The 23485-nt window shown below is 40.3% G+C and overlaps 1 long non-coding RNA gene across 2 annotated transcripts in view; it reads right to left on the bottom strand.

Annotated features, from left to right (window-relative positions):
- The window catches only part of LOC148142505 (uncharacterized), a 133467-nt gene that overhangs the window by 16411 nt on the left and 93571 nt on the right, over positions 1–23485 (bottom strand). Inside the window, exon 3 of one of the 2 annotated variants that reach the window (XR_015751907.1) lies at positions 15249–17045. The exons of the other annotated variant lie outside the window; for it this stretch is intronic. This is a non-coding gene — a long non-coding RNA (uncharacterized LOC148142505). Of the gene's footprint in view, positions 1–15248; positions 17046–23485 lie in introns of those variants that run through there. 2 annotated transcript variants of the gene reach the window in all.

Raw genomic sequence — 23485 nt, 5'->3', positions numbered from 1 at the left:
TTGTAACTTACCATGCTAGTAACTAAGTGATTCATTCATTCATTTGTCTTTTCAGAACTGAGGGAATTGCCTGTATCTGTTTAGCCTTAACCACTGCCAAAAGAGTTGAGTTTGGAAATATAATAATGTTGTGCAAAACAGGCTTGAGATCAAAATAGCCCACGTTCATTATCAATTTGTAGTATTTGACCAATTTGAACCAGCAATTGCAACAAATGCCAGAAATGGAGAGATACTGGAGCAGAGACAAATCCGTTCAATCTGTTGCATGTAGACAAGTGTTATTGTAAGGGCCTTACTATGTGGGTAAGTGTGGGTGTGAACTTTTCACTTGTAAGATCCTGTAACAAAACCACTGCAGGGTAATTCTACTAAGCAACCTTTATAATACCCCATTCTGTTAATTGTGCTCTTTCCGTTGACCAGAAAGATGTGGGTTCATGTCACACTCCAGGACTTGAGCATTATAATCAAGTCTGAAATTGCAATCCAATAACTGAGAAAGTGAATGCCATGCTGGTGCTGATCTTTGGTTAAGTTGCTCTGATTGCCCTTTCAGGTGAATGTTAAATATCCCATGGCAATTTTTGGAAGACAAACAGGAGAGCTATCCCTAGTTTCTTGGACAATATTTATTCCTTAATCAACATAAATGTAGATTATTTGGCCATTATCATATTGTCATTTGTGGAATCTTGCTGCATATAATGGCTGCCTTCCTTATAGTACCACTTCACTGATAAAGTTCTTCCTGGGCTGTAAAGCAATCTAAAACATTCTGTTGGTGTGAAAGGTGCTACATAAATGTAATTTCTCTTGCCATATAGACTGTACATTGGTCTGGGGAAGAATTGCTGATCTTACAGCAGTATATTAGTAATTTAAACTCCGACAAACAACAGAAAAAGAGGTTAAATGCTTCCACTCAAGACTTGTTCTGAAATCATTTCACATCACTTTATGTGAGCTGAATGCTCACCACCAACAGTCAGAAGCAAGGCCAAACTAATCAGATCCAAAAGATAGATTCAGCTGAAATTTTCAGGACATGGACAATTGACTTTTTTCTTGTTTTATGCTGCCTCATGACACAAGCAATTAATTGACACATAATTCACACAGGTCCCTGTAAAATATCTTGCACTCTTGCATTGCAATTTGCACCTTTTATAGATCCCCCTCCTATTGACCTGGACAGTTGTAGACTACAGAGGAGTGACTACAAAATAGCATGAGTAATAATTTGGCAAAACAAAAAGGGATCACATATACAGCAGGTTACAAATTTTATTTGTGTCATAAATAATCTCTTGGTTTGAGTACCCCCCTTCCAGGGAACAACACAATGCTCTATATAGCGGAAGCTTATCTTTAATGACTAACTGTTGGACAGTAAAATCATAATTCAGGGGTCTTAACAATGAAAAATCTTTGTTAATACCATTGGATATGGTAATATTGAGTTTACCTTAGTCATTTCGACTAACGTCCAAAACTTGGACTGATGAACACTATGGTAAGACAAAGTTACTTGTAAACCAATTGACCAGTGAAAGAATAGATTACAATCAGCAATGAATTTGTATCTATTTCATAGTGTTCCTCTTCATACAGAAAATTGAACGTACACTGCACTTTTGACAGAATAACTCTACCTTTTTGTCCAATAAATTCTCCAAAACTAGTCAACAGTAAAATCTGATAAATAGGCAACACATACTGGTTGAATTTTCACAATCCGTGATACTGGTCTTGCCGTCAGGGGATATCCTAGTTGGAAATCCACAAATGACAACGATGAAACCTAGAGGGTGGTTATTGAGGGGGTGGAAAATTAACCCCTAAAGCTGGAGGGCCAAGAAGAAGCCTCCAACAATATAAGATCTGCACCCCTTCTGTACAGGTGAGAGCTGCTTATGTAGGTAGAAAAAATGAGAGGGACTATTAAGATGCAGGTGTTCTTCAGAGAATGTTTCAGAGATTAAATCTCAAAAGAGGCCACTGTCGCCAGATCTTATTTCTCTACAAGACACACAGGCCACGGTTATGACCCTGTGGAAATTGCAGTGCAGGTGAGGGACTAAACTCAACGAGGCATCAATAGATCTTTGCCCCTGGTCTGCTGATGAGCGTGTGCCTTGATTCAGTGTGTAGATCCTGGCCTCAGCAGAGGGCTCACACCCACCTTAATTCTTGTGGGCTTCCAACAAGTGTCCTGAAGGAGCAAATTAATTGGACTAATTGACTCAGCAGTTGGCAGCTGTCACAAGCCCTACATCCTCAACCCTGATCCAGCTCAATGCCTGCCTCAGGTCCCTTCTATGCCCCCATCCAACTATTCACCTCCATTGTACCTGTGTACAGATATCTACAGAGTCATTGACCAGTTTGGATTGGATTGGATGTCAAAGGCTTCTGACCCACCCCCAACCATCTGCATTTGGGGATTGGACAAATGAGCCACCAATCAAATTGCTCCTACCCTCTTATGTTTGAGCTACTGGATCTAATCAAGTTGTCAATCATTTTGTGATTAGTTTGCACATCAGTGTCATAATTTATAACAAATAAGTTTAACACTAATATCAAACAAAAACATCAAAACATGAAGTAACAGTTTATACATCATGCTGAAAAATGCTTCAAATAATGTTGACCTTGCCTAGCGCACGCCCTGTGTGATGTAATCTTTATCACTTTGTCCAGGTTTTGTTTTCATCTTATGATCTGTACATCCTTGCTTACTATGATCTGCCTATACTGCTCATAAACACAGCTTTTCACTGTACTTAGGTACACATGACAATAAATAAATCAGATCAAATCAAATAAATGATAAGTAAATACAATATTTCTCATATGTTCTACAGATTTACATATTGATGTGCTTCGAGTCCTTACCACTATACTTCCCCCGCTCTCTCTGTAAGCCTGGTTTCCCTCACTGTCCATGAGTCTTTCAAAAGAGAGAGTTACTGTGCTATCAGATTGCTGCTGGTCACTGTGGGCTTTAAGAGAGATGAGCATGTGAATGAAAAGCAGGAGTAGGCCACTTGGCCCTCTGAGCCTACTCTGTCATTTGATATGATCATGGCTGATCTGTTTGAGACCTCATCTCTACTTTCCTGTTTACTCCCTTTTACTCTGATTCCCTTGTCAATCAAGAATTTAAGTAACTTTAAAATATTCAGTGACTCTACTTCCAATGCTTTGTGTGGAAGAGGATTCCACATTTCAATGACCCTCTTAAAAATAAAGTTCTACTCACCTCGATTTTAAATGGTAGACTCCCCTATTTTTAAACTGCGCCCCTTAGTTGTAATTGCCCTGGGAAAGTGGAATATTCTGTCAGTATCCAGCCTTTCAATATACTCAGGATCTTATATATTTCAATTGGATCACCTCTGATTCTTCAATTCCAATGCATATAGGCCCAAACTCTCATAGGAGAATCCCTTTATCCCAGGAATCAGTTGAATGAACCTTCTTATGCTATTTCATCCTTTCTCAAATAAGAGTTAGAATTCCTACAGTGTGGAAACAGGCCTTTCAGCCCAACAAGTCCACACCGACCCTCCAAAGAGTATCTTATTCAAACCCATTCCCTATTACTGTATGTTTACCCCTGACTAATGCACCTAACCTACACATCCCTGAACACAATGGGCAATTTAGCATGGCCAGTTCACCGAACCTGCACATCTTTGGCCTGTGGGAGGAAACTGAAGCACCCAAGGAAACCCATGCACACACGAGGAGAATGTGCAAACGCACACAGACAGTCGCCTGAGGCTGGAATCAAAGCTGGATCCCTGGGTGCTGTGAGGCAGCAGTGCTCACACTGAGCCACCGTGCCACCCCTTTAAGAAGATTAAAATTGTGCCCACTATTCTAGATGTGGTCTCGCCAATGCCTTATATATGATTGTAGTCAAACTTGGCAACGTTTATATTCTAGTAGCCCCTCTAAAGCCAAGAAAATTTTGATTTTTTTTCTAATCACTTGCTGTGCCTGTATGCTGGCTTTTAGTGATTTGTGTAGCAGGAAACCCAGATCCCTCTGCATTGCCAAGCTTTTTAATCCTGGTCTATTTAAGTGATCTACTGCTTCTCTATTCTTGCTGCCAAAATGGATGAGTTTGCATTTTCCCACATTATATTTCATCTGATAATTTTTTGCCCACTCACCTAAACTTACCGTAATCTCTTTTCAGACCCATTATGTTCTCTTTACAACTTTCTTTCCTACCTATCTTTTGTATCATCCACAGATTTGGTGACCATAGATTTGGTCCTTTTATCTAAGTCATTTCTATGGATTGCAAATAGTTGAACATACTCCTTGCAATACTCAACGGGTTACAGTTTGAAAAGCCCAAATAGCCATCTATTCCAGCTCCATACTTTCTGTTACTCAACTAATCCTTGATGGCACAACTTCAAGAAAGAGGTGGATGTTGGTTAGATGGGCCAATGGGCTGAGGAGCAGCAGATGGAATTTAATGTAGATAAGTGTGAGGTGCTGCATTTTGGAAAGGCAAATCAGGGCAAGATTTATACACTTCATGGTAAGGTCCTGGTATGCTTGTTCTTATTGGCCAATGCATTGACTATAAGAGTTGGGAGGTCATGTTACCGCTGTAAAAGATATTGGTTAGGCCACTTTTTGGCATATTGTGTGCAATTCGGGTCTCCCTCCTATAGGAAGAATGCTGTGAAACATGAAAGGGATCCAAAAAGATTTACAAGGATGTTGCCAGGGTTGGAGGGTTTGAGCTATAGGGAGAGACTGAAGAAGCTGGGGCCGTTTTTCCTTCATAATCGGAGGCCGAGGGGTGACCTTAGAGGTTTATAGAATCATGAGAGCATGGGAGGATAAATAGACAAGGTCTTTTCCCCAGGGTGGAAGAGTCGAAAACTAGATGGCCTAGGTTTCAGGTGAGAGGGGAAAGATTTAAAAGGGACTTAAGAATTAACCTATTCATGCGGGGGTTTGTGTATGTATGGAATGAGCTACCAGAGGAAATGGTGGAGGCTGGTATGATTACAACATTTAAAAGGCATCTGGATGGGTATATGAATAGGAAGGGTTTAGAGGGGTGTGGGCTAAATGCTGGCAAATGGGACTAGATTTAAATAGGATATTTGGTTGGCATGGATGAGTTGGACCGAAGGGTCTGTTTCTGTGCTGTTTTTCTGATTCTATCACTCTAGATATAGCTCTTAAAGCTAAAGGGAGTCAGGGATATGGAGGGAGGGTAGGATGAAGGCATTGAGCTCGATGATCAGCTATGATTGTATTGAATAGCAGAGAAGGCTTGAATGGATAACTTCTGTTCCTTTCTTCTCTGTTTCTCATGTCAGACAATCAGATTGTGCTACAACGACTGTCACTTTTTCAATGAAAAGATACTTGTTTATTTGTTTCTGTCCTCCTGTCATATCCCAGATGTTGGGCAGGCCTTTAAGATGGCCTACAATCTTTGAGAGCAGGATGGTATTTGCTATTCACAAAGTTAGGCGTCAGCTATGAAAGCACTGTGCCTTTCCTGCTTTATCATCTTCAGCGTGACTTTCTCAGAATCAGTGAATGGGGAGGCCCTGCCATTTCTTCTGCAGATATTTCTGACTCATCACGGCATTATACAGATCTTGAGAATATTTTTCCTTTAATGGAGTGTATTCTTTTCAGACAAGCTTCTAAAAGGAATTAGCGGCTCTGTACACAGTGCTACCTCACTGAATGTTTCATCTGCAAACAATTGTTCTGCTGACCAGGCTCTTTAAGCACGTGATTGGGTACCTGTTCAAATTAAGAGGAACAGCTAGTGTGCAATGTTTGGCGAAGCTGAGCCTGTCTGATGCCCAGTGCAGGTCTGACTTAATTTGGCTGATAACACAAATTCAGTGCTATTATGTCTTAGAACTGCCAGTTTCTTAGTGTGTTCCTGGCAAACACCCAAAAGAAACAAGCAATAGTAAAACCACAGTGACTTCTAATACAACTCCTTATTTCTTTTAAATGACTTTAAAAACAATTTCTCCAAGAATGACTGGAGCTCCTTCCTATTGGTACATTTCGTTCACTGAGGTTGACTGGTGGGTGTCTATCAGGTGCACTCAGAAACAACATCGAAATAGAAATGCTGTGTTTAATCTTGCTTCATGGATACTTGCCAGGAGGAGAGATTAATATATTGCTGACAGTAGCACAGCTCCTGGGTACCTGATGATAGAAGATTGTACATTTTCCACCTGAGAGGGATAAGAAACATTAACCAGCACGTTCTGAAGGAGACACATTTACTGCTTTTTTTTTAATCTGGACCAAATCTGCGTCAATTCATTCCAGTTTTATTCCATTCCATTCAAAATTGGCATTGTGATATTTTGAAATATTATTTAAAAGGCATTCAAAGATTCCTTTTTAAAACATAACAATTAGATCTTTAAAAATAATCCTGATTTGAGACATGGATGCTTTCATTAGTCACTGTTCTAGTGTCTGGCTGGTTTGAAAGTGTATACGCCAAATTCCGTGCTGTTCTAATTGTCATAAACTTACTAATCATGTAACAAGGATTTGTCAAAAATAACGTGGGTTCTTTATTTGAAGATAAGACTATATGCAGATATAGGTGACTGGGATGCTATGTTGACATACCTAAGTTATATGACTACTGTGTTGTCATGGGATTAGAAACATAGAAAAAGAGTAGGTGGAGGCCATTCAGACCTTCAAGCGTGCTCTGCCATTCAAAATGATCATGATTGATCACCCAACACATAGCCCTGTGCCTATTTTCTCTCCACACCCTTTAATCCCTTTTGCCCCAAGAACTCCTCCATGAAAGCATTCAATGATTTGGCCTCATTGCTTTCTGTGTGGCAGGAACTTCCACAAGCTCACAGCCCTCTGAGTGAAGATCCTTCTCCTCATTTCAGTCCTAAATGGGCCACCCTGAATCCTTAAACAGTGACTCCTGGTTCCGGACTCTCCCATTATTAGGAACATCTTTCCTCCATTTACCCTGCGTAGTCCTGTTAGGATTTTATAGATTTCTATAAGAGCCCCCTCGAGACCAAAACTGTACAAAACTCCAGGTGTGGTCTCATCAAGGCACCTGTACAATTGCAGGAAGACATCCCTGCTTTTGTACCCTGAACCCTCTTGCTATGAAGGCCAACATACCATTTGCCTTCTTCACCACCTGCTACAGTTTCATGTTTACTTTAAGTGACTGGTGTACAAGGGCAGTCAGGTCTCGTTGCATCTCCCCCTTTCCTAATCTATTGCCATCAAAATAAGAACCCATCTTCATACTTCTGCTTTCCAAGTGGATAACCTCACATTGATCCACATTATACTTTATCGACCATGCATTTTCCCACTCTCTTAACTTGTCCAAATCACACTGAAGCATCTCTGCAACGTCCTCACAGTTTATCCTCCCATCCAACTTTGCGTTAACTGCAAACTTGGCGATATTACATTTAGTTCCCTCTTCTAAATTGTTTATATATATTGTGAACAGCTGGAGTCCAAGCACTGATTCCTGTTGTACTCTACTATTCATTGGTTGCCTCTCAGAAAATGACCTGTTTATTTCTAAGCTTTGTTTTCTGTCTGCCACCAATTCCCTATCAATATCAGCACAATACCTTCAACCCCATATGCTAATTTCTTATGTGGGATCTGAATGAAAGCATTTTCTGAAAAACAAGTAAACCATATCCACTGGGTTCCCCTTACCAACTCTACTGTTACATTCTCAAAACAATCTAGTAGATTTGTCAAGCATTTTTCCCTTTTTGTAAATACATGCCAACTCTGTCTATTTCCTGCCACTGTTCTCCAAGTTGTCTGTTATTAAATCTTTTATCATGGATTCTAACATTTTTCTTGCTAACAGCGTCAGGCTAACCAGTCTATAATCCTGTTTTCTCTCTCCCTTTTTAAAATAGTATGGTTACGTTAGCTATCTTCCAATCCATAGGAACTGTTCCGGACTCTATAGAATCTTGACAGATGACCACGATTGCATCCCCTACTTTGAGGGCCACTTCCTTAAGTCCTCTGCAATATAGATTTTAAGGCTGCAGGGAATTGTTGGCCTTCAATTTTATTGCAATAAGATCCCTATTTGCGGTGAAGAGCATTGGATAGCAGTTTAAGACATGCTCCTTTAAAGGTACATGTACATCACATCACAACATCAAACACCGGCATGAATGTATACCTTCTATCCATATCACTATCCATTTTTAATCTTACCTTCCAATTTCAATTTTCTCCCCTACGTTTTCTGAAAATACTGATTTATTCTCTGAATTTATAGTTTATAGGTAGCAGCTGCCCTCCAATATCACTTCAGGTTTGAGCCTGACAGTAGACCATTTGACTACGGGGACATCAAAGCTGAAGGTGAGAGGTTAGAGACCAACTGCAGCATTCTGATGGAGACCAACTAATTTAGCAAAGTTTAGTCATTGGAACTAGGATTTTCTGTGCTGCATCACTCTGTACCTTACTGAATAGTGCATTCATGAACTAAGCCATGGGGACAGCTCTTGGACATGAATGGCCATTAATCATCCCTGAAATTGTAATTTATAATGAAGCACAGCTGAATCACAAAGCAATTGTATGTCAAGCATTTGGGGACAAAGTAAATACATAATATGTTGACATTTATTTCAGTTGGAGGAACTAAAATGATCCCTCATTTTTAAACTTTGCTAATTAGCAGTAAAAATTTATATGCGTGACTTCACCATTTGTTGATGCATTCGGAAATGATGTGAAACTTTTATTCTTTCCTACTTTCCATGTGCCTGAGTGTCAGATAAAATACATCTTTGCAGTTTTCATTATTTTAATTTTAAAATTTACTGGGCAATTTCCTCCCTTTTTTTACGAGCTGTAATTTGACTTATAATATAGAGTTTCTTGTTCACAAACCAGTAAAAGACTCACAGTGTTTTTAGTCTAATTCAGTTAGTAACAGTGACAGCTGCAAATGACATGGAGAGGGGTTTCGCTGGCAGACATTAGGGGTATGACTGTGATTGGTTAGCAAATACTTTCAAAGAGGGGAAAAAATCAGGGAGCTGTATGGGGGGAGGTGGATAATCGGAAACGCTGATGTTAGATAATTAGTCTTTTGTGAAAGAAGCGAAGCATACAACATTGCTAACAAACAAAATTATGCAGCAAATGCCTTACAAATGAGGGCTTCCTGACAGAGATTGTCCTTGAGTTTGGGGAGCTGCATCTGTCATTTGACCTGCAAAACTCAGTTAAGTGTGACACTACATCCTGCGCATTTTTCATGCATCTGTAAGTTTTTGTTTCTAAATTAGTTAGCTGTCTAGGCAGCCTCATCAAATGTGCACCGATCAAAGTCAGTGACAGGTCCCCCTCCACTATGTGAGTGCAGAAAATGACACACTATTGTGCATACAGACATCTTCAGTCAAAGCAGCTTTTACCCAGTGAGAGAAAAAAAGATATAAATTATTGCTTTAAGACTAATGTAATTGTGCAAAGACAAAACAAAATAAAACAACATCAAAACATTTGTGCTTTTACATTGGATAATGGTGTTACATCAAGCTAGTTGGGAATTGTTGGGAAGTGACAATGATGGAGATGCATGATGGTCCAATTTGGTTATGTAATGACTCATTCCCGAAGGGAATAGTAACTGCTCACACGATGCCTCTCCAAAAATCCACTTGTTTTCTTTTCCTTTCTCCTTTATAAAACGTTTCCAGGAATTCATTGCTTTGTGTTTTGTAAGTAATTTTGCTGTGCACAATTTTAAAATTATATTGATCCTTCTCAATGGAAATTAAATACAGCTTTAGTGAATGCCCAATTTTCTCAGGCTCTTAGGAAAAAAGGTTTTTCTCCCTTATTTCCTTGGTGACCTCCAGTGACGTACCTCACCCTGAGCCATTGGTCACAGGATGCACTGTCAGTCCCTGCAGTTACATTTTTTACCATTGGCCATTAGGCTACAACAGATGACCAGGGTGGATTTTGTTTTGTGCAGGCGTCTGCTTCCGTGTTGTGCCTCCCTCCAATGGGGTAGCTGCAATCAGAAACACACTTGGGAAAATGTAGACACAAATCATTCTGGTCTATTGTCGGAATTAGTTGGGCTAACAGGGGCCATGAAATGTCTTTGGCAAACAGGATTAGGAAAAATCCCAAAGCATTTCATATATATGTAAGGAGCAAGAGAGTATCTAAGAAATGAGTAGGTCCACTCAAGGACAAAGGAGGGATTTTATGCATTGAGCTGGAGGAAGTGGCTGAGGTCATAGAATCATAGAGTCATAGAGATGTACAGCACGGAAACAGACCCTTCGGTCCAACATGTCCATGCCAACCAGGTATCCCAACCTAATCTACTTCCATTTGCCAACATTTGGCCCATATCCCTCTAAACTCTTCCTATTCATATACCCATTCCTATGCCTTTTAAATGTTGTAATTGTACCAGCCTCCACCACTTCCTCTGGCAGCTTATTCCATACATGCACCACCCTCTGTGTGAAAAAGTTGCCCCTTAAGTCACTTTTATATCTTTCCCCTCTCCCCCTAAACCTATGCCAACTAGTTTTGGACTCCACCATCCCAGGGAAAAAAAAACTTGTCTATTTGTCCCCTCCAGGCCCCTCATAATTTTATAAACCTTTTCAAGGTCACTCCTCATATCTCTGATGCTCCAGGGAAAATAGCCCCAGCTTATTCAGCTCTCCCTGTAGCTCAAATCCTTTAAACCTGGCAACATCCCTGTAAAGCTTTCCTGAACCCTTTCAAGTTTCACAACATCCTTCCGATAGGGAGAAGACCAGATTTCACGCAATATTCCAACAGTGGCCTAGCCAATGGCCTGTGCAGCTGCGACATGACCTCCCAACTTCGATACTCAATGGTCTGACTAATAAAGGAAAGCATACCAAACACCTTCTTCACTATCTTTCTAACTAACAACTCTACTTTCAAGGAGCTATGAACCTGCACTCCAAGGTCTCTTTGTTCAGCAACACCCTCTAGGACCTTACTAGTAAGTGTATAAGTCCTGCTCTGATTTGCTTTTCCAAAATGCAGCACCTCACATTTATCTAAATTAAACTCCATCTGCCACTCCTCAGCCCATTGGTCCATCTGATCAAGATCTAGTTGTACTCTGAGGCAATCTCTAATTTTGGAGTCATCTACAAACTTACTAACGGTACCTCCTATATTCAGATCCAAATCATTTATGTAAATGACAAAAAGTAGAGGTCCCAGCACTGATCCTTGTGGCACTCCACTGGTCACAGGCCTCCAATCTGAAAAACAACCCTCCACCACCACCCCTGTCTTCTACCTTCAAGCCAGTTCTATATCCAAATGGCTAGTTCTCCCTGTATTCTATGAGATCTAATCTCACTAACCAGTTTACCATGAGGAACCTTGTCAAACGCCTTACTGAAGTCCACATAGATCACATCTACTGCTCTGCCCTCATGAAGTCTCATTGTTTCTTCTTCAAAAAACTCAATCATGTTTGTGAGACATGATTTCCCACACACAAAGCCATGTTGACTATCCTTAACTAGTCCTTGCCTTTCCAAATACATGTACATCCTGTCCCTCAGGATTCCCTCCAACAACTTGCCCACCATTGATGTCAGACTCACTGGTCTATAGTTCCTAGCTTTTCCTGACCACCTTTCTTAAATAGTGGCACCACGTTGGCCAACTTCCACTCTTCCAACACCTCAGATCTTTAATGAATACTTTGCACTAGCATTCACAAAGAAGAAGGGGGTGGATAGTGAGTCTCAAGGGTGGTATGTTGATATTCAAGGACATATCAATATAAAAACAGAGATGAGGTTGGGTATTTTGAAAATCATTAAGATAGCCAAGTCTTCAGTCCTGATGAGATCTATCGCAGAATGCTGAGGGAAGCTGGTGAGGAAATTGCTGGGGCCTTGTACAAAATTTTTGTATCCTCTTTAGTCACAGAAGAGGTCCCAGAGAACTGGAGGATAGTCAACATTGTTCCTATGTTTAAAAAGAGCATCAGGGCGAGCTTGGGAAATTATAGACTAATGAGTCTTACACCAGCGATATGGATATCATTGGAAAAGATTCTTCGGGATAAGGTTTACTCACATTTGGAAAAATATGCACTTATTAGCATTAGGCAGCATGGCTTTGGGTGAGGAAGGCTGTGTCTCACAAACTTAGTGGAACTTTTTGAGATAGTGACAAAGATGATTGATGACAGCGGGGTAGGACATGTTTTCTAAGTGATCTTTGGCAAGGCCTTTGACAAGGTCCCTCATGGCAGGCTGATACAGGTCACGTGGGACTCATGGTGAGTTGGTAAGATGGATACAGAACTGTCTTGGTCAAAGAAGTCAGAGAGCACTGTGAAAAGATTTTTTTCAGAATGGAGATCTGTGATCAGTGGTGTTCCACAGGAATTATTGACCCCTGTCGTTTGTAATATGTATCAGTGATTTGGAGGAGAATGTTGGTGACCTGAATATTAAGTTTGCACAAAGATTGGAGGAGCTGCGGATTGTGAGAAGAACTGCTGGAGGATACAGCAGGATATAGACAGGCAGAGAAATGGCAGATTGAGTTCAATCTGGACAAATGAGAAGTGATACATTTTGGAAAATCTAATGCAGGAGAGAAGCATTCACTAAATGGCAGAATTGAAGAGTTTGGTGCTGGAAAAGCACAGCTGACGGCTGACGGCAGATCAGAGGAGCAGGAGGATCGATGTTTCAGTCATAAGCCCTTAATCAGGAATCCTTGGATGCTGCCTGACCAGCTGTGCTTTTCCAGCACTACACTTTTCGACTCTGATCTCCAGCATCTGCAGTCCTCACTTTCTCTAATAAGTGGCAGAACCCTTAATAACATTAGCATAAGTGATCTAGGCATACCAGTCCACAATTCTCTGAAAGTGGCAATACAAATGGATAAAGAGGTCTAACACGCATATTGGCATACTTACCTTCATTGGTAAGTTATGTTTGAAGCTGTATAGAACTTTAGTTCACCCTCATTTAGAATGTTGTGTACAGTTCTGGTTGTCACTATATCAGACATTTGTGGAGGCTTTGGAGATGGTACAGAACAGTTCACCAGAATGTTGCCTGGTTTCGAGGGTATTAGTCATGAGGAGACATTGGACAAACTTGGTTTATTTTCACTTGAACTTTGAAGGATGAGGGAGCACCTGCTAGAAATTTACAACGTTATGAGAGGAATGGATAGAATGGATATTTGGAGTCTTTTACCCATGACAGAAATTACTAGGAGACATAGGTTTAAGGTAAATGGGGGTAAGTTTAAAGGAGATATGAGTGGCAAGTCTTTTTACACAGAAGGTGGTAAGTGCATAGAATGCACTGCCAGAGGAGATGGTAAAGACAGATACTATAGTCATATTTAAGGGGTATCTTGACAGGTACATGGATAGGCAGGGAATAGAGGGATATGGACCGCACACAGGCAATAGGTTTTGAGTTTAGAAAGCCATCATGTGCCGGTACAGTCTTGGTAGGCTGAAGGGCCTGTTCCTGTACTGTACTGTTCAGCTTATACATATTCTGATGAATTTATAATTATATGAATACGACCATTTCTATTTTTAGCACTGTGCATGAGAATGTGCCTTTTTGTAGCATTTTATATCCAGCATATTCCCAGTGAGCCAAACTTGATTCAATTTAAATGAATATGAGCAATCTTAATGATGTGAATTTGCCTCCAGAAGGATGTTTTTACCTGTTATCATTCTTAACATAAGAAACTGGGCATCAATATCTTAGTAATGAAGAATCAAATAATCATTAATTACAGCTAACTATTATACACAAATAATACACTTCAGGACACTTACATGTTTGGAATCATACTAAGTTAATAGGTTACACCAGAGCAAGCTGCTTCCAGTATGTGTTATGCTTCAGGTGATCCAAGTTAAGATGAATTATGAGATCTTGCTATCTATGATACCATAGCTTTTATTTATTTGGTCTTTAATTAGCTTACCTAACCATTACTGTTAACCATGTTGTGATTTGACCTCCAGCGAGGTTTTTATCTGAATGTGGCAAATTTTCATGATGACAGATTACTATGAACATTTTTAAACTTTTAATTCCAGAATGCAATGTTTTTAAACAAGGATTGCTACTGATAAAACAAGGACAGCAAACATAAATTCAGAGCTGTCTGGCAAAGTCCTCTGTGAAACCCATGGAAACTCACCTGCAATCCAGGTCTGAGTGGACTATTTAAAGAAAATGTGTGCATGGAAGAAGGTGTACTTGAGAATAATGTTTATGTGTACAAGTGAAAATTTGAATGCTAGTGAGTTGTGAAGGTTATGGCCAAAGAATGGTCCATTAATAGTCTCTGTGTTGCAGATAAAAGGACTCATGTTCAGTGCTGGAAGTCTTATGGACTTCAGAATTAGGTTATTCAGAAGGACACAAAAAATAGGACTCTGTCACTTTGGGTGCTGCCAACCAAACGTGTAAAAATTGAAATAGGATAAAAGGACTTCAACTAACTACAAAGCCAAGAATTCCAAATTGACTGTTCAACAAAAAACACTCCACTTTCTACTTTTCACAAACTGGTCAGAGACACCGATCTATGTATCCTTTCATTTTTTTTTAACTTTTTTGGATTCACTTCTTAATTCTAACCTGCGAGAATGTTTCTTTTGTTATTCAATATTTTTGGATTTAATAAGTAATGGTTTTACTCCTGGTAACTCAGGAAATTCTGGTAAACTTGGCTTCTTTAAAATCAATAGTTCATTTGGTCTGGGAGAATGCCATTCACAAGGGGATGAGGTCCTCTGTAGACTAACCTTGTTGTGACCAACTGAGGGATTGAGTGAATAGAGTAGGGTGAAGCAGCTCATCTTTCCTTGCTGCTGAGGTTAACAATTTAGGGTAGCTGTCTGGATAATTAATAACGAGTGGAAATAATTTGCTGGGGTCTGGTCATGACAATATTAAAATATTGACCAATTCAACAGACATTTATTGTAGCTAACTATTATATGCAAACATTATATTTCTCAGTCAGTTAAGTGACTGGACTAATATTAAGAGATAGGTTACAACAAAATAGCCTCTTTCAGTACACAATGTGATGAAATGTGTACAATATTTATGTATTATCTTTTTAGATTTTCTTTTAAATGAGAGGCTGGTGGACTTTGGGGAATTTTGTTTTAAATAAGTCAAAAATTAATTTGAAATAATGACCTAAGTACTTCAATTCTAGGAAAGCATGTGACCACAGTGAAGTGCCTTACAGAACATGTGTAGTGTTAATGGGTGAAATATTTATGCTGCTGAGTTTGTAAAAGACCAAAATGTCACTAATTTAGTTTTGGTGTCAGGACAGAAGGTTCAAGGTCTTAGAGAATCAGGAGTTCAGTTCAAAAGAGGAAACATTTTCTCCAGGTAGGAGAAACCAGGCTTTTAGTTCAGAGGAACTAGTCATCTTAACTTAAAGCGCTTAGATTTGTAGAGCTTTTAAGACAGGAGAGTTTGTATAGAAATTTTAAAATCATTAGGACTGAAAATGTTTAGCTTATCAGAATTGTGAAAGGTTAATGCCTCGGGACTCACAGAAGAAAACTATCTCTGTAGTCCAATTCTGCACAAGATGGATGACAATAAACTGATAATCTCCCTCAATTTTTATTTCCATTGAAGTCAATGAAAACCTGGTTTTGACTCTCATGCAAAGGCAAAATCTACCCAAAGGAATGTTCATTAGTTCCAAGAATTCAGCCTTTGTAGGTTGACACAAGAAGGTGGACATATTTCTGTCACTGTAGTGTCTTTTCAATCTCTTACTGGGCATTGGTGTCAGGAGGAGGTTTCACCAATTAACAAAACAAGTTACACTTCAGCAACCGTGTGGATATTACCAACTCTAGGCTGCAGTGAGTCTCTAAACCTTGTCCCCTTTTTGGTGGGATTTTCCTTTGGGGGTTTAGGAGCAGACTTCTATATTTAAACGATTCTGAAACTCTAATTTTAGGCTGAGTAGATATTGTACATAAATGACTGTGAAAGGCTGGAATTTAGCCCCAGTGGAGGTGAATCCTAATCAATATTTAAGCAGCACCATGAAGGTTCACTACTAGATTAGTCCCTTAGGGAGAGAGTCATTCTCTTGAATTTGGAAGAACGAGAGATGGTCTCATTGGAACATTCACAATTATGTCGGGGCTTGACAGCGGAGATGCTGTGATAAAGGAATACACTTTTACAGGGGCTGATCAGTTGGGACTGAGGTGAGGTTCAGATTCAAATACCAACATTTTTGCAAATCTTTGGAATTTTCTAAACCAGTGTGTATATATAAGCAATATTTATATTATATATCATACACCATCACTGAGTATACTTAAGGCTGAGAAAGACAGAATTTTGATTTCTCGGGCGATCAAGGGATATGGGGAGTGGGAGGGAAAGTAAAATTGAAACCCTTGGGGCGGCACGGTGGCTCACTGCTGCCTCACAGTGCCAGAGTCCCAGGTTCGATTCCAGCCTCGGGCGACTGTCTGTGTGGAGTTTGCACATTCTCCTCATGTCTGCGTGGGTTTCCTCCGGATGCTCCTGTTTCCTCCCACAGTCCAAAGATGTGCAGGTCAGGTGAATTGGCCATGCTAAATTGCCCACAGTGTCAGGTGCATTAGTCAGAGGGAAATGGGTCTGGGTGGGTTACTCTTCGGATGGTCGGTGTGGACTGGTTGGGCCGACGGGCCTGTTTCCACACTGTAGGGAATCTAATCTAATCCAAGATCAGCCATGATCATGTTGAATGATGCAGAATGATTGATGATCTGTATGTTCTTCTCCTACTTCTGTTTCTTACGCTCTTATGTTCAGAGGAGTTTGAAAAGACAAGGATATCTTCCACATGATCTCTGGAGTGATCCATAATCCTGCAAACCTCTAAGTATGCTTGCTTTCACAGATCAATTCCTGGAATTTGTACACAAATGATAGGGTTAATATTCAGTACTGGGGTTTAAGATTGAAATATTCTCAGTTATTATGAGATTCTCCTTTACTTCATATATGGCAACTGGCAATGACTGTCTGGTGAGGCAGTTGAAGCTCACTATCATAGAGTCATAGAGATGTACAGCACAGAAACAGATCCTTCGGTCCAACAGGCTATCCCAATCTAATCTAGTCCCACCTACCAGCACCCGGCTCATATCCTTCCAAACCCTTCCTATTCATATACGCATCCAAATGGCTTTCAAATGTTGCAATTGTACTAGCTTCCATCACTTCCTCTGGTAGCTCATTCCATACATGCACCACCCTCAGCGTGAAAAAGTTGCCCCTTAGGTCTCTTTTATATCTTTCCCCTCTCACCCTAAAACTATGTCCTCCAATTCTGGATTTCCCCCACCCCAGGGAAAGGACTTTGACTATTTATCCTATTCATGCCCTCATGATTTTATAAACCTCTATAAGGTCACCCTTCAGCCTCTGATGCTTTAGGGAAAAGCAGTCCCAGCCTATTCAACCTTTCCCTATAGCTCATATTTGACAAATTTGAGAAAAACGTGAACATTTGCTCCTGTGCTATTTGTAATACCATTTCATTTCCAACCCTTCAATTTATCTGGAATGTTAATAGATGACCCTAAATTTGCCATACATTCTTACCTCTGACCACATTACTGTTCTTTTCATAAACTATGGAGAATGAAAGGGTTTTATAATCTAAACCACTTAATATTTGGAATTATTTCATGATAAAGAAAAACAAAACCATACTATTAATCTCATCGAAACAGGTACTTTTTTCTGGAACCATTTCCCAGTAATATCTATATGAAAAAAAACTTACAAGAAAATTACACAGCTGTGTAGGAGAAAGTCGCTTAAAATGACAAGATTAATAGCAGTAAAAACAAGAAACTGCTGACTAAATTGCACTGATCCTAATGAGGTAAGATGGTTGTAGAGTTGACCATTATGTCTTCGTTTTAATATCACTTGAAAACAATCATATTTTCTCTTCTGGTGGGGGGTAAATCGCACGAATTATGGCTGATAAAACCTTGTAAAACTCTTGTTTATTTCCCTAGAGTGTTAAATACACACTTGTACAGCTGTTATCTTTTTTTATAAGTATCACGACTTCTTTTTTATCAATACAATTTCTTATATTACACTGTGTCTTACATCACAATATCGGTTTAAAAGAAACTTAGTTACCACAATTTTCCCTTCACTAACTGTCTGCCTTTTCTGTCAATATTGCCAAATTCTGGGACATGTTATGGATTACTGTTAATCTTGAAGCAGACAACTTTACTTACTGTATTCAATACTTGAAAATGCTAATTGTCAAGGGACATGTTATTCTCCAGCCATAATAAAATGAAGGACCAGCTCCCTTTCCCTGCCTCTACCTTCTCATATAACAATTTCAACAGGCAGTGGTTTTATCTGTCAGGTTCACCAATGTTTCATTTATCTGTGTGCTTATGAGCTGAATTCCATGTGGCTGGTTATGTCTCAGTTTTATCCCATGATCTCCTTCTCCATACCAAAATGTTCATCTAACTTTATTTTGGGATTCAGCTGCACCAAGATATTGGAAAGGTGACTTGAGTAAGTTCAGTTAGTCACAAAATGGCAGCTAACTTTCTTAACTGTGTTTTCATCAAACAAAGGTAAGAGGTGTTTTCTCTAATGTCTATTTCAAGGTGTTTGTTACTGCCATTTTTGTTGAACACCTCAGGTTGTTACTGTCTACACTGTCGAATCATAGAGTCTCTACAATGTGGGAGCAGGCCACTCAGCCCATTGAGTACACACAAACCTTCCAGACCCACCACCCCTACCCTAAGACTGTAACCCTGCATTTCCCATGGCTAGTCCACCTAATCTGCACATCTTTGTGACGGTGAGTGGAAACCCGAGCACCCGGGGGTAACCCACACAGAACGGGGAGAATGTGAAAACTCCAAACAGACAGTTGCCCAAGGTTGGAATCGAACCCAGGTCCCTGGTGCGGTGAGGCAGCATTGGTAACCACTGAGCCATTGTTATGCCCTTATTTTCATCTCATATATTGATTGAAAAGAGAACTAGATAGCTGGAAAAGTATTGTGTATTATTGCACTTTTATTATTTGTGGCAACGCAAGAACTAACTTAGCAAAACAAGCACACCCACATGAATAGCAGCAATTAAACCTGCGATTTTCCTATTATTAAAGACAAATCTTTAGAAATAAAGGCAAGGTGAATTGGTCATGCTAAATTGCTCCATAGTGTTAGGTGCATTAATCAGAGGGAAATATAGGGTAGGGGTCTGGGCGGGTGATTATTCGGAGGGTTGGTGTGGACTTGCTGGACCAAATGGCCTGTTTCCACACTGTAGGGAATCTAATCTAATCTGATCGGGTACTAACTTCAACACTTTCTATTCACACTGGAATCGGGCTTACTGTAAATTAAGCTAAAGCTTTGTAATGTGTCAGACCATTTCCTGTTTCCAGTGTAACATTAACTAGAATAATGACAGTGTTGCATGTTTTTTGGCACAATTTGGTTCACTGTTTAGAAATTCAGCGACCGTCTATTGGCCAGTCCAGCACCATTCAAAAGGTCAGTGAGTGCAATGAGAAAGGATCATCGATTATCCAGTTTTCCAGTTTTAACACATTCTGTTGAGCATCTTGACTGAGGGTGAAAAAAAAATCCATGTACTCTTCAGCAGAACACACTGGTTGGTAGAAGGACTCTAGTTGTTCTACTGTACCTGGACACACTTGTGCTGATCTGTGGTCTATCTGAGAACATATGTTCTCTGCAAAAAAAATAAATGATCTGTACAAAATCCAGTTAAAATGGTCAAATGAGGCTGGTTCCAGAAAATCCACTATTCTAACATGTGTATCCTGCTGCAGAGGATAAGCTTAGCTCAGTTAGTTAGACACTGTCAGCTCTCGGGCTTGGATTCAAATCCAATCTGACTGAGGGGAAAATGATGTCTATCAGCTGTGGAAGAGGTTGTTAGCATATCTAGATATGAGTGCAGGAGTATAACTTCACAGATCATACTGCTGCCTCCAGAGGTAGGATCTTCACCTTGATCTGACATAGGAAAGGAGATTGGCAACCGTATAATTTCACACCAGTGTGTTGGTTTATCAGCATCACCTCACCTCCAAGCTTGTCAGGGGGGGATTGGCTGCCTGTCTACTTGGGGCCTGCAGTCTGTTTGCTCCCTGCAGCATTGAGAGTGTGACAGTCATCTGCATGGAGGCAGTCTCCAGTGGCAGCCCAGAGAAGTGGTGGGGTGGGCAGGATAAGTGAGTGTTGGTGGAGGGGACGGTTTGAGCACATCTAGCATGAGGCTAGGCTGTAAAATGTCTCCAATGTTGACTACCGCGACCCTTTGCAAACAATCTCCAAATTTTTCCAATAATTGATATGTCTCATAGCCAATAAGGCCCTGGTGCTTGTCACCATGCTTGTGAGGGCTTTATTTTATGAATAATGCTTGACCTGCTTTGGAGCTGTTTGCTGATAGCTGTGAATGTGTCACTTATTCATGGGATTGCAGTTTTAGCTTTTACAGTAGTGATAAAAGTGGGCTATCAATTTTTGACTTCCATCATCTGATTTTAATATATGTGACCTTTTAATGCACTGTCATGGTTTAAAGAAAAGGAAAAGCAATGACTCAGCTTGGCCACAGTGGTCACCTGACTAGGTTGAGCCAAGCTCATAAACCATCAATAGTGCTAGAACAAACAGAGTTGTTATCTCTGGTTTGTTGCCTGGGCTATGTACTAGTAGCACAAGGAATAGGTAGAGAGAGGAGTTGAACACATAGCTATAGGAATGGTGCAGGAGGGAGGGTTTTGGATACCTGGATAATTGGGGATCATTCTGGGGTAGGTTGGACCTCTACAAACAGGATGATCTATACCTGAACCAGAGGGGTACCAATATCCTGTGGGGGTCATTTGCGAATGCTCTCCAAGAGGGTCTAAACTAATTCATGGGGGGATGGGAACCTAAATTGTAGTTTCAGTGTCCAGGAGGTTGAGAGAAGTGAGATCAGAAATGAAATTTCAAGGTTGCAAGAGTTCATCAGCAAGCAGGAAGATGTTTGGAAATGTGTCTACTTCAACACCGGAGCATCCGGAATAAGGTGGGTGGGAACTTGCAGCATGGGTTGGTACCTGGGACTCTGATGTTGTGACCATTTGGGAGACATGGCTAGAGCTGGGACAGGAATGGTTGTTGCAGGTTCCGGGTTTTAGATGTTTCAGTAAGAACAGAGAAAATGGTAAAAGAGGGGGAGATATGGCATTGTTAGTCAAGGACAGTATTACAGTGGCAGAAAGGATGTTTGAGGACTCGTCTACTGGGCTGAGATTAGAAACAGAAAAGGAGAGGTTACCCTGTTGGGAGTTTCCCATAGGCTAGAGATGTAGAGGAAAAGATAGCAAAGATGATTCTGCATAGGAGCAAGAGTAACAGGGTAGCTCTTATGGGGGCTTTAACTTTCCAAACATTGACTAGATACAATACTATAGTTCAAGTACTCAGATGGGTCAGTTTTTGTCTTATGTGTGCAGGATAGTTTCCTGACATGGTATGTAGACAAGCCAACAAGGGGCGAGGCCACATTAGATTGATACTGGGTAATGAACCTGACCAGGTGTTAGATTTGGAGGAAGGTGAGCACTTTGGTGAGAGTGATCACAATTCGGTTATGTTTACTTCAGCAATGGAAAGGGATAGGTATATACCATAGGGCAAGAGTTATTGCTGAGGGAAAGGCAATTATGATGCGATTAGGCAAGATTTAGGATGTATAGGAGGGGGATGAGCACAATTGAAATGTGGAGCTTGTTCAAGGAACAGCTATTGCGGGTCTTTGATAAGTCTATACTTGTCAGGCAGGGAGGAAGTGGTCGAGCGAGGGAGCCATGGTTTACTAAAGAAATTGAATGTCTTGTCAAGAGGAAGAAAAAGACTTATATTAGGACGAGACATGACGGCTCAGTTAGGACACTTGAGAGTTACAAATTTGCCAGGAAAGTGCCAGGAGGGAGAGGAAAAGTTGTTGGCAGATAGGATCAAGGAAAACCCTAAAGCTTTCTATAGATATATCAGGAATAAAAGAATCGTGAGATTAAGATTAGGGCCAGTCAAGGACAGTAGTGGGAAGTTATGTGTGGAGTCTGAAGAGATAGGGAAAGCGCTAAATGGATAGTTTTTGTCAGTATTTACACTGAAAAAGACAATGTTGTCGAGGAGAATACTGAGATTCAGACTACTAGACTAGACAGGATTGAGATTCACAAAGAGGAGGTATTAGTTATTTTGGAAAAAGATAAGTCCCCTGGGCCAGATGGGATTTATCCTAGGATTCTCTCGGAAACTAGGGAGTAGATTGAAGAGCCTTTGGCTTTGATCTTTATGTCGCCATTGTCTACAGGAATAGTGCCAGAAGACTGGAGGATAGCAAATATTGTCCCCTTGTTCAACTCTGGTAATAATAGACGAGTGAGTCTTAGTTTGGTTGTGGGTAAAGTTTTGGAAACGGTTATAAGAGATAGGATTTATAATCATCTAAAGAGGAATAAGTTGATTAGGGATACTCAACACAGTTTTGTGAAGGATAGATCATGCCTCATAAACCTTCTTGAGTTTTTTGAGAAGGTGACCAAACAGGTGGATGAGGGTAAAGTAGTTGATGCGGTGGACATGGACCTCAGTAAGGCATTTGATAAGGTTCCCCACAGTAAGCTATTGCAGAAAATACGGAGGCATGGGATTGAGGGTAATTTAGTGGTTTGGATCAGAAATTGGCTAATTGAAAGAAGACAGAGGGTAGTGGTTGATGGAAAATATTCATCCTGGAGTTCAGTTACTAGTGGTGTATTGAAATGATCAGTTTTGGGACCACTGCTGTTTGTCATTTTTATAAATGACCGAGATGAGGGTGTAGAATGATGGGTTAATAAATTTACAGATGACATTAAGGTCAGTGGATCGTGCTAAAGAATGTTGCAGGTTACAGATGGACATAGCTGAGAGGTGGCAAATGGAATTTAAAGTGGAAAAGTGTGAGGTGATTTACTTTGGAAGGAGCAACAAGAATAAAGAGTACTGGGCTAATGGTAAGATTCTTGATAACGTAGATGAGCAGAGAGATCTCGGTGTCCTTGTACATAGATCCCTACAAGTTGCCATCCAAGTTGATAGGTTTGTTAAGAAGGCATATGGTGTGTTAGCTTTTATTGGTAGAGGGATTGAATTTTGGAGCCACGAGGTCATGTTGCAGTTGTACAAAACTCTGGTGCGGCCATACTTGGAGTATTGCGTTCATTTCTGGTCACCAAATTATAATAAGGATGTGGAAGCTTTAGA

Source organism: Chiloscyllium plagiosum, unplaced genomic scaffold, assembly GCF_037043375.1.
Source record: "Chiloscyllium plagiosum isolate Xiang-an unplaced genomic scaffold, Cpla_swu_hap1 HiC_scaffold_28, whole genome shotgun sequence".
Lineage (NCBI taxonomy): Eukaryota > Metazoa > Chordata > Chondrichthyes > Orectolobiformes > Hemiscylliidae > Chiloscyllium > Chiloscyllium plagiosum.
Note: the sequence above shows the minus strand (reverse complement) of the source record. Positions and strands in the feature narration are given on the sequence as shown.